Here is a 9,759-nt window from a genome sequence, read left to right on the forward strand (position 1 = left end):
AGGGGATCTTCCTGACTTAGGGATGGAACCCACAACTCCTGCATTGGCAGGTGGGTTGTTTACCACTGAGCCATCAGGAAAGCCCATATATAGCATACATTTTAATATTTAAACAGTATTGGAATTTCAAATACTGTTATACTAATTTTTTGTTGGATAATATTTATATAGTCTTTTAATTTCCATTTTGAAGCCAAATGGACATATTTTAAACATCATTTTATAGTTTCAATTAAAATATTCTTTTTTTTAATCTTCTATTCAGTTGAATAAACTTGTTTATTATTCTCAAACCATGACTACCTAAAATGAAAAGATTATTTTATTTTGTTATTAGCATTATTTTTGCTTTCTTTCATGTTTGGTCATTTCTTTTCCAGCTTACTTTATCTTAGAAATTCTCATTTAATACACTATGAACTTCAACTTCCAGTTCTGGATATGAACATATCCAGAAATGGATATGATATTCCTCATAAGCTCACAACCTTTATAGTCCAATCTCAAGAAAATTTCACATCATTTAGAGCTGGTTCTGTTGTTAATAGAATCTCAGAGAGAGTGTGATATGAATTCTCTAGGTAATATGATGTCAAGAATACTGATTTTTATACATCAAGAATACTTCTTTTTGAAGTTGCACACATTCTATAATGTGTAACACTAGCAAAGTAAAGCTCAAAATTCTCCAAGCCAAGCTTCAACAGTACATGAATCATGAACTTCCATATGTTCAAGCTGGATTTAGAAAAAGCAGAAGAACCAGAGTTCAAACTGCCAACATCTGTTGGATCATTGAAAAAGCTAAAGAGTTCCAGGAAAACATCTGCTTTACTGACTACACCAAAGCCTTTGTGTGGATCATAACAAACTGTGGAAAATTCTTCAAGAGATGGGAATACCAGACCACCTGACCTGCCACCTGAGAAATCTGTATGCAGGTCAAGAAGCAACAGTTAGAACCAGACATGGAACAAGAGACTGGTTCCAAATTCAGAAATGAGTATGTCAAAGCTGTAAACTGTCACTCTGCTTATTTAACTTATATGCAAAATGCCTCATGAGAAATGCCAGGCTGGATGAAGCACAAGCTAGAATCAAGATTGTCGGGAGATATATCAATAACATCAGATACACAGATGACACCACCCTTATGGCAGAAAGCGAAGAAGAACTTGATGAAAGTGACAGGAGAGTGAAAAAGTTGGCTTAAAACTCAGCATTCAGAAAATGAAGATCATGGCATTTGGTCCCACCACTTCATGACAAGCAGATGAGGTAACAATGGAAACAGTGAGAGATTTTATTTTGAGGAGCTCCAAAATCACTGCAGATGGTGACTGCAGCCTTGAAATTAAAAGTCACTTGCTCCTTGGAAGAAACACTATGACCAACCTAGACAGCATATTGAAAAGCAGAGGTATTACTTTGCCAACAAAGGTCCATCTAGGCAAAGCTCTGGTTTTTCCAGTAGTCATGTATGGATGTGAGAGTTAGACCATAAAGAAGGCTGAATGCTGAGAAATTGATGCTTTTGAACTGTGGAACTGTGGTATTGGAAAAGACTCTTGAGAGTCTCTTGGACTGCAAGGAGATCAATCCAGTTGATCCTAAAGGAAATCAGTCCTGAATATGCTTTGGAAGGACTGATTCTGAAGCTGAAGCTCCAATACTTTGGCCGCCTGATGTGAAGAACTGACTGTTGGAAAAGACCCTGATGCTGGAGAAGATTGAAGGCAGGAGGCAAAGGGGACAGCAGAGGATGAGATGGTTGAATGGCATCAACGACTTCATGGACATGAGTTTGAGCAAACTCCTGGAGTTGGTGATGGGTAGGGAAGCCTGGCGTGCTGCAGCATATGGGGTTGCAAAGAGTCAGACATGACTGAGTGACTGAACTGCCTGACATTCTATAATTATGTGCAAAATGTTTATTATATGTAATATTTGAGTAGTGTCATTGCATCTTTTGAGATGCAGGACAACATGGGTGATCAGATAATTGCTCACAAGAGGAAAAGGTTTGGCATGGAAGCTGGGTAGACAACAGTCACAACTATAGGCACATTCCTGACCAGAGCTATTGAGGAAGCACCTATCAATTCATCTTTTAGTATTTGCATAAATGTCATTACATTTCTGCTTTAGCATAAAGCACATACAAACATTACTATTGTACTTTACAAATTATCAGCATCCTGTCCACTAACTCAGTTAATTGCCACCAGGTATCAATGTTTGGTTAACTTTAAAATGCTTATTACATTCAGAATTATTTACTATTTAAGGCAATACCTAAGAGTAAGTGATTTTTTCCCATAACTAGACATATAAATATTTGAAATAATAGATCTTGATCAAGTCATTTAACATTTTCCACCATTGTATTGAAGTTGGAAAGTGGGTGTTCATGACTTGGAAGCAAAACTGATACTTCTTTCAACTTGTTTTTTAAAATACATAACCTTGTAATATAAAATATTGTCATTCTTAAAGATTTAGTATGCTCATTGAATAATCTAATGGTTTGTGTAGACTATATAAGCATAATACAAAATCAGTTGGTTTTTCATTCAATATTCATTTCAGTTAGTTAAAGCTTTGTGTATGGCGGCAGGGCTCAGTTATGTCTGACTTTGCAGTCCCATGGACTGTAGACCGCCAGGCTTCTCTGTCCATGGAATTTTCCAGGCAAGAATATTGGAGCAGGTTTCCATTTCCTACTCCAGGGGATCTTCCCGAACCATGTATCAAACCCACATCAGCAAGAGGATTCTTTACCACTAGGTCACCTGCGAAGCTCAATTAAAGCTTTACTTGGTTCCTAGTTGTTTAAAAAGTTAGTTACATAGTTTGTGCATGCACTTCTTATGAACCATTAGTTATTGGGAGAAAATATTTAAAACTAAAACTTTGATATAGATATTCATGTGTAGCAAACACCATTGAAAAGGAACCAACTACTGCTTTCTGGAAAATGATGTATAAATTTCACACAAAAAATGTTACCATATAAAAACATGTTATATGATTCCATTTAGATAAAGCTCCCCCCAAAAATGAGGGGCTTCCTAGGTGGTACAAGTGGTAAAGAATCCGCCTGCCAATGCAGGAGACACAGGTGTGATCCTGGGTCGGGAAGATCCCCTGGAGGAGGAAACGGTAACCCACTCCAGTATTCTTGGCTTGAAAATTTCATGGACAGACAGGCATGGTAGGCTATAGTCCATGAGATCACAAAGAGTTAGACATGACTGAACATGCATGCCCTCAAAAACAAATGAAAGTAATATATGGTACTGGAAGTTATGCTAATGGCTGATGCCTGGAATGCAGCATGAAAGTGCTTTTAGAGACTTGGTGTTCTGTTTCCTGAAGAATGTGGTAGTTATACAGGTGTAAGACATCAATGCCATGCATTTGTGCATGTTAAAGTTAATTAAATTATTGGAATCAGAGTGCTTGTTTTAAAAAATCTTACCCAAAATGAGGTATAATGAATTTTTGAACTTCTTTCTAAAAGATATAAAAATACATTGTCTTCTTACATTAAACACTTGATCAAAATAAAACATGGATTTTACCACATGGGATATATTAGACATAATAGAAACATAAGTGCTTCCTCCAATTACTATTATTAAAAGGATATTTATGCTTTTTTAGCGCCATCTGCTCGCGGCGCCGCCTCCTGCTCCTCCCGCCGCCGCCCTGAGTCACTGCCTGCGCAGCTCCGGCCGCTCGGCTCCCCGCGCTCGCCACCGATATTTGGCATTTGTACAACATGGCAGACATCGACAACTTGCCTAGGGTAGTTAAAAGACGAGTGAATGCTCTCAAAAACCTTCAAGTTAAATGTGCACAGATAGAAGCCAAATTCTATGAGGAAGTTCATGATCTTGAAAGAAAGTATGCTGTTCTTTATCAGCCTCTGTTTGATAAGCAATTTGAGATCATTAATGCCATTTATGAACCTACAGAAGAAGAGTGTGAATGGAAACCAGATGAGGAAGATGAAATTTCGGAGGAGCTAAAAGAAAAGGCCAAGATTGAAGATGAGAAAAAGGATGAAGAAAAAGAAGATCCCAAGGGAATTCCTGAGTTTTGGTTGACCGTTTTTAAGAATGTTGACTTGCTCAGTGATATGGTTCAGGAACATGATGAGCCTATTCTGAAGCACTTGAAAGATATTGAAGTGAAGTTCTCAGATGCTGGTCAGCCTATGAGTTTTGTCTTAGAATTGCACTTTGAACCCAATGAATATTTCACAAATGAAGTGTTGACAAAGACATATAGGATGAGGTCAGAACCAGATGATTCTGATCCCTTTTCTTTTGATGGACCAGAAATTATGGGTTGTACAGGGTGCCAGATAGATTGGAAAAAAGGCAAGAATGTCACTTTGAAAACGATTAAGAAGAAGCAGAAACACAAGGGACGTGGGACAGTTTGTACTGTGACCAAAACAGTTTCTAATGACTCTTTCTTTAATTTTTTTTGCCCCTCCTGAAGTTCCTGAGAGTGGAGATCTGGATGATGATTCTGAAGCTATCCTCGCTGCAGACTTTGAAATTGGTCACTTTTTACGTGAGCGTATAATCCCAAGATCAGTGTTATACTTTACTGGAGAAGCTATTGAAGACGACAATGATGACTATGATGAAGAAGGTGAAGAAGCGGATGAGGAAGGGGAAGAAGAAGGAGATGAGGAAAATGATCCAGATTATGACCCAAAGAAGGATCAAAACCCAGCAGAGTGCAAGCAGCAGTGAAGCAGGATGTATGAGGCCTGAGGATAACCTGCATTGATCTACCTTCTGCTTCCATGGAAAGGATGAATTTACATCATTTGACAAGCCTATTTCAAGTTTTCTGTTGTTTGTTTTGTTTTTGCATCCTAAAAATAAAAATGTCATATAATTTAAAAAAATGATATTTAAGAAGTATTAAGAAATTTTGTTCAAAATTTTAAGATAAAGGGATATTAAACATTTATTAGCATTACATAATAAAACAAAAATACACTAAACTGTTAAGTTACTACATTAAGATTTTTTTTCATACCCTATGCTTCTTTGTATCTTTAAATTTTCTGAAATTAACGTTATAACCTAAAACCATGTCATAAAAATGTTCATTTCCATTTACCTATTGATTCTAAAACTAGATTTTATTCTGTGTAAAATAATCTGCTGCTGCTGCTGCTAAGTCGCTTCAGTCGTGTCCGACTCTGTGGGACCCCATAGACGGCAGCCCATCAGGCTCCCCTGTCCCTGGGATTCTCCAGGCAAGAACACTGGAGTGGGTTGCCATTTCCTTCTCCAGTGCATGAAAGGGAAAAGTGAAAATGAAGTCACTCAGTCGTGTCTGACTCTTAGCGACCCCATGGACTGCAGCCTACCAGGCTCCTCCATCCATGGGATTTTCCAGGCAAGAGCACTGGAGTGGGGTGCCATTGCCTTCTCCGGTAAAATAATCTAACAGGAAAAATATATATATTTTTACTACTGTATTTATAATAAGGGAATTTGTATGACTGAAGAATATATGATATGCATCTAAAATATACAGTTATTCTCTTCAGCAAGTGAGGCTGGGAAAGTTGGACAGGCACATGTAAATCAATGAAGTTAGAACATATCTTTACACCATGTACAAAAAAAAAAAATTCAAAATGGCTTAAAGAGTTAAACATAAGACATGACCATAAAACTCCCAGAAGAGATCATAGGCAAACCATTCTCTGACAAAAACATATCAATGTTTTCTTAGGACAGTGTCCCAAAGCAATAGAAAGAAGAACAAAAATAAACAAATGATACCTAATCAAAATTACAACCTTTTACACAGCAAAGGAAACCATAAATAAAATGAAAAGACAACCCACAGAGTGGCAGAATATATTTGCAAACAATGCAACTCACAGGGCTTAATTTCCAAAATATATAAATAGCTCACATAACTCAACAACAAAAAGCAACCCAATCAAAAAATGGGCAGAAGATCTAAATGGTCTTATCTCCAAATAAAACATACAGATGGCCAATAGGCACATGAAAAGATGTTCAACATCACTAATTACTAAAGAAATGCAAATCAAAATTGCAATGAAGTGCCACCTCACACTAATCAGAATGACTATCATTAAAAAGTATACAAATAACATTCTGGAAAGGATATGGAGAAAAGGAACTCTCTCCTACACTGTTGGTGGGAATGTAAGTTGCTACAGCCACTATGGAAAAGAGTATGGAGGTTCCTCAGAAAACTAGAGTTACTATATGAGCTAGAAATCACACTCATAGGCACAGATCTGGACAAAACTATAATTCAAAAAGATACTTGCATCTCAATGTTTATAGAATCACTATTCACAGTAGCCAAGACATGGAAACAACTTAAATGTACATTGACAGATAAATGGATAAAGAAGATGTGGTGTGTATATATATACACAATGGGATACTACTCAGCTATAAATTCGATTATCATACTAAGTGAAGTAAATCAGAAAGAAAAATATAATATGACATCACTTATATGTGGAATCTAAAATATGACACAAGTAAACTTATGTATAAAACAAAAAGCCTCACAGAAAACAGACTTGTGGTTTCCAAGATGGAGCAGGGCTGTGAGAAGGGTTGGAATAATAGATCGGGGTTAGTAGATGCAAACTATTGCATATAGAATGGATGGACAACAAGGTCTTATTGTATAGCACAGAGAACTATATTCAATATTCTGAGATAAACCACAATGGAAAAGAATGTAAAAAAGAATATAGAATATATATAAATGTATACATATAAAACTGAAAATCTGCTGTACATCGGAAGTTGACAGAACATTGCAAATCAGCTACACTTCAATTAAAAAGCAAAATATACCATTATGGTGATTATCATGTTATTTTTAAAAAGATTTATAATAGTATAATAACAGTATCATAAGCTGAAATGATCTCAGAGATTGTAATTCTTTCAACATACTTTTTTAGTACTATGTACCCTGAAATAGTCTTATTAAATGAATATTTTAAATGTGCAGTATTTAAAAATTAAGAACCATTCATCAAATCTCAATTAGCTCTCAGATGCTGATGGTCTACAATAGCTGATGTCAAAATAATGTATTCATTATTTCATAACAAAGGCCTATAATCAAAGCTTTGTTTGCAGGGTAAGTGTGTGGAGGAAAAGTAAAGACATTCCAAAGTCTCAAGCTGGAAAAAAGTAAGGATTAAAGGGTCCTGTGTATCTTAATGCAGTTGCTCCAAGCCACTTGTAGTTATATTTTTTGGTAGGTAATAGATTCCTGAATTTTATCTCTATCATAAAGAAGTGGAGCCTGAGAAAGTTACTTCTTGTGCTTAACTGGCTAACGGTGCCCTTCAACTGGGTTTCTCTTGACTCCCTAATAGACTTGAGATCAATCCTAATTGTTTCCCATCTCCTCTTTGGTATACGTAGAGTCAGGCAGTTGCCAGTTGGGCAGCTTTGGTCTGGAATCTTGGTATACTAGCTGCTCTTTCTGCATCACTCACCATATGGGAAATATTTTTAATAAGTAAAATCTCACACTTGAATAAAGTGAAGGAAGGAGAAAACTCAATACCTACATGTTTGTAACAGCTCACAGAAAAGTTGGGGTGGTCCAGAGAAGCAGCATGTATTAGTTATGCAAATATATATTTTTTCTATTGAATGATGAAATTGTCTGGGTTGGCTATTTGCTTAGATGACAGAGCACAGAGGCCACAGATGAACACATGTAATCTTCATCCTTTTGCCTTTCAAATCTTTTTGAATCGAGTTTGGTTTTGGCAATAGCATTTGAGAAACACTAATCTTAAAACAGTGAATCTCAACTCTGATTTCATTTTTTAAAATAAAGAAGCAAAGACATACCTCAGAGCAATGAAATAACTGTCTAAGGTTAAAGCCAGGAGGTTGTTATGAATGTTAAAACCTAAGAAGCTGTGCTAGGGCAGTGGTTTTTAATGTGTGACCAGTGGAGTAGCAGCATACTTGTCACTTAGGAACTTGTAGGAAATATTAAAACAAAAAACAAACCAAAAATATGGGGTCCACTTATTCCATCAGAAACCCTGGAGGTGGTACCCAGTAACTTGTGTGACAGCAAGCTCTGGAGCTAAGTCTGATCCATGGCGAAGTTTGAGAAGAACTACATGTGTAGACTAGAATGTAAAGGAGTGACTCAATGTAGTTGATGTGTATACTGGATTTAAATTTACTGCAGCAGTAAGTAACAGTGACTAGGAAATTAAGTTCATTGCAAAAATTTTGCCTAGGAAAATTACCTAGATATAAACATAACTAACTAGGAAGAGGTCCTTATCACATATTCTTCCTTATAGGATACTCCTCAATTTATGAAGGTAAACAACACTGCTATGAGTAGGCGAGTATGGAAAAAAAGAGAAACTACATTATTTTACACTTATGCAATGTTTTCCTATTAAGTTTTTCTACAATGACTGTTTTAGTTTTATCCTCAAGTTCACCAATAATGTGATACAGAAATTTCATATACACTTTTTATGGACAAGTAAGGATGCTGAGGATTATTGTAAAATTACTTGTTTAAAATCCCCTGGCTAATAATAAACAGAACCCAAACCTTTGACTTTGGATTCTATATTCTAACCTATGTATATTAGGAAAAAGATGGGAAAAAATGCAGTCTTTGACAGCGTAACTATTCATGAAGTTTATCCTGTGCTTGTATTTGTGGGTGCCCTTAGATTTACCAATCCCACCCCCATGACAGAAAAGGAAACTGAGCTTGTACATGTTCTGAGTTATAATTAAAACAATCAAGTCCAAGGTCTCTAAAAAGATTCTGAATAGATTGCAGATTGCTAAAATGCAGAATATAATCAAGCAAATCCAAAGTGGATTTAAAGACAAAAACTTCTCCTGCCTTAATTATATGTACTAGTTTAATAGAGAGCCTGTAATAAAGAGGGATCATTTTGTTTTTTTAGCAGAAACTCATCATCTTGCCATTTGTCATAACAAATATTTATCTTAAAATCTGCATGTGAACGACCTTATAACTTTTCTCTCTGTTAACTATTTGCATCTGAACTTCCCTTCAACAATGGAAAAGGTTATTCAAAGGTCTTTGACTTCTCTCATCTTCATTTAGGTCTGTGCATGAGAGCAAATGATAGAGCCTGCTGCTTCAATTACTACCACGCCACACCCATCAAAAATAAATTCAGTTTGTTCTCTGTATCTGTGTCTCCATTGCTGCCCTGCAAATAGGTTCATCAGTTCCATCTTTCTAGATTCCACATATATGAATTAATATGTATTTGTTTTTCACTTTCTGACTGACTTCACTCTGTGAGGGGATATATGTATACCCAGGGCTGATCCATGTTGATGTATGGCAGAAACCAACACAATATTATAATTATCCTTTAATTAAAAATAAATAAATAAAGGAAAATGACATTGAAACATGTATAATATCATATAAGAAATGAATCGCCAGTCCAGGTTCGATGCAGGATACCGGATGCTTGGGGCTGGTGCACTGGGATGACCCAGAGGGATGGTATGGGGAGGGAGATGGGAGGGGGGTTCAGGATTGGGAACACATGTACACCCGTGGCGGATTCATGTTGATGTATGAAAAAACCAATACAATATTGTAAAGTAATTAGCCTCTAATTAAAATAAATAAATTAAAATAAATAAATAAATAAAGGAAAAATCCACTTTGTTC

General features: G+C 36.2%; 1 pseudogene; it reads left to right on the top strand.

The window, feature by feature from the left end:
• The first annotated feature begins 3,663 nt into the window (after nt 1–3,663).
• LOC109566897 (nucleosome assembly protein 1-like 1) lies at nt 3,664–4,879 on the top strand (annotated as a pseudogene).
• The last annotated feature ends 4,880 nt before the right edge of the window (nt 4,880–9,759 follow it).

Source organism: Bos indicus, chromosome 12 (assembly GCF_029378745.1).
Source record: "Bos indicus isolate NIAB-ARS_2022 breed Sahiwal x Tharparkar chromosome 12, NIAB-ARS_B.indTharparkar_mat_pri_1.0, whole genome shotgun sequence".
NCBI lineage: Eukaryota > Metazoa > Chordata > Mammalia > Artiodactyla > Bovidae > Bos > Bos indicus.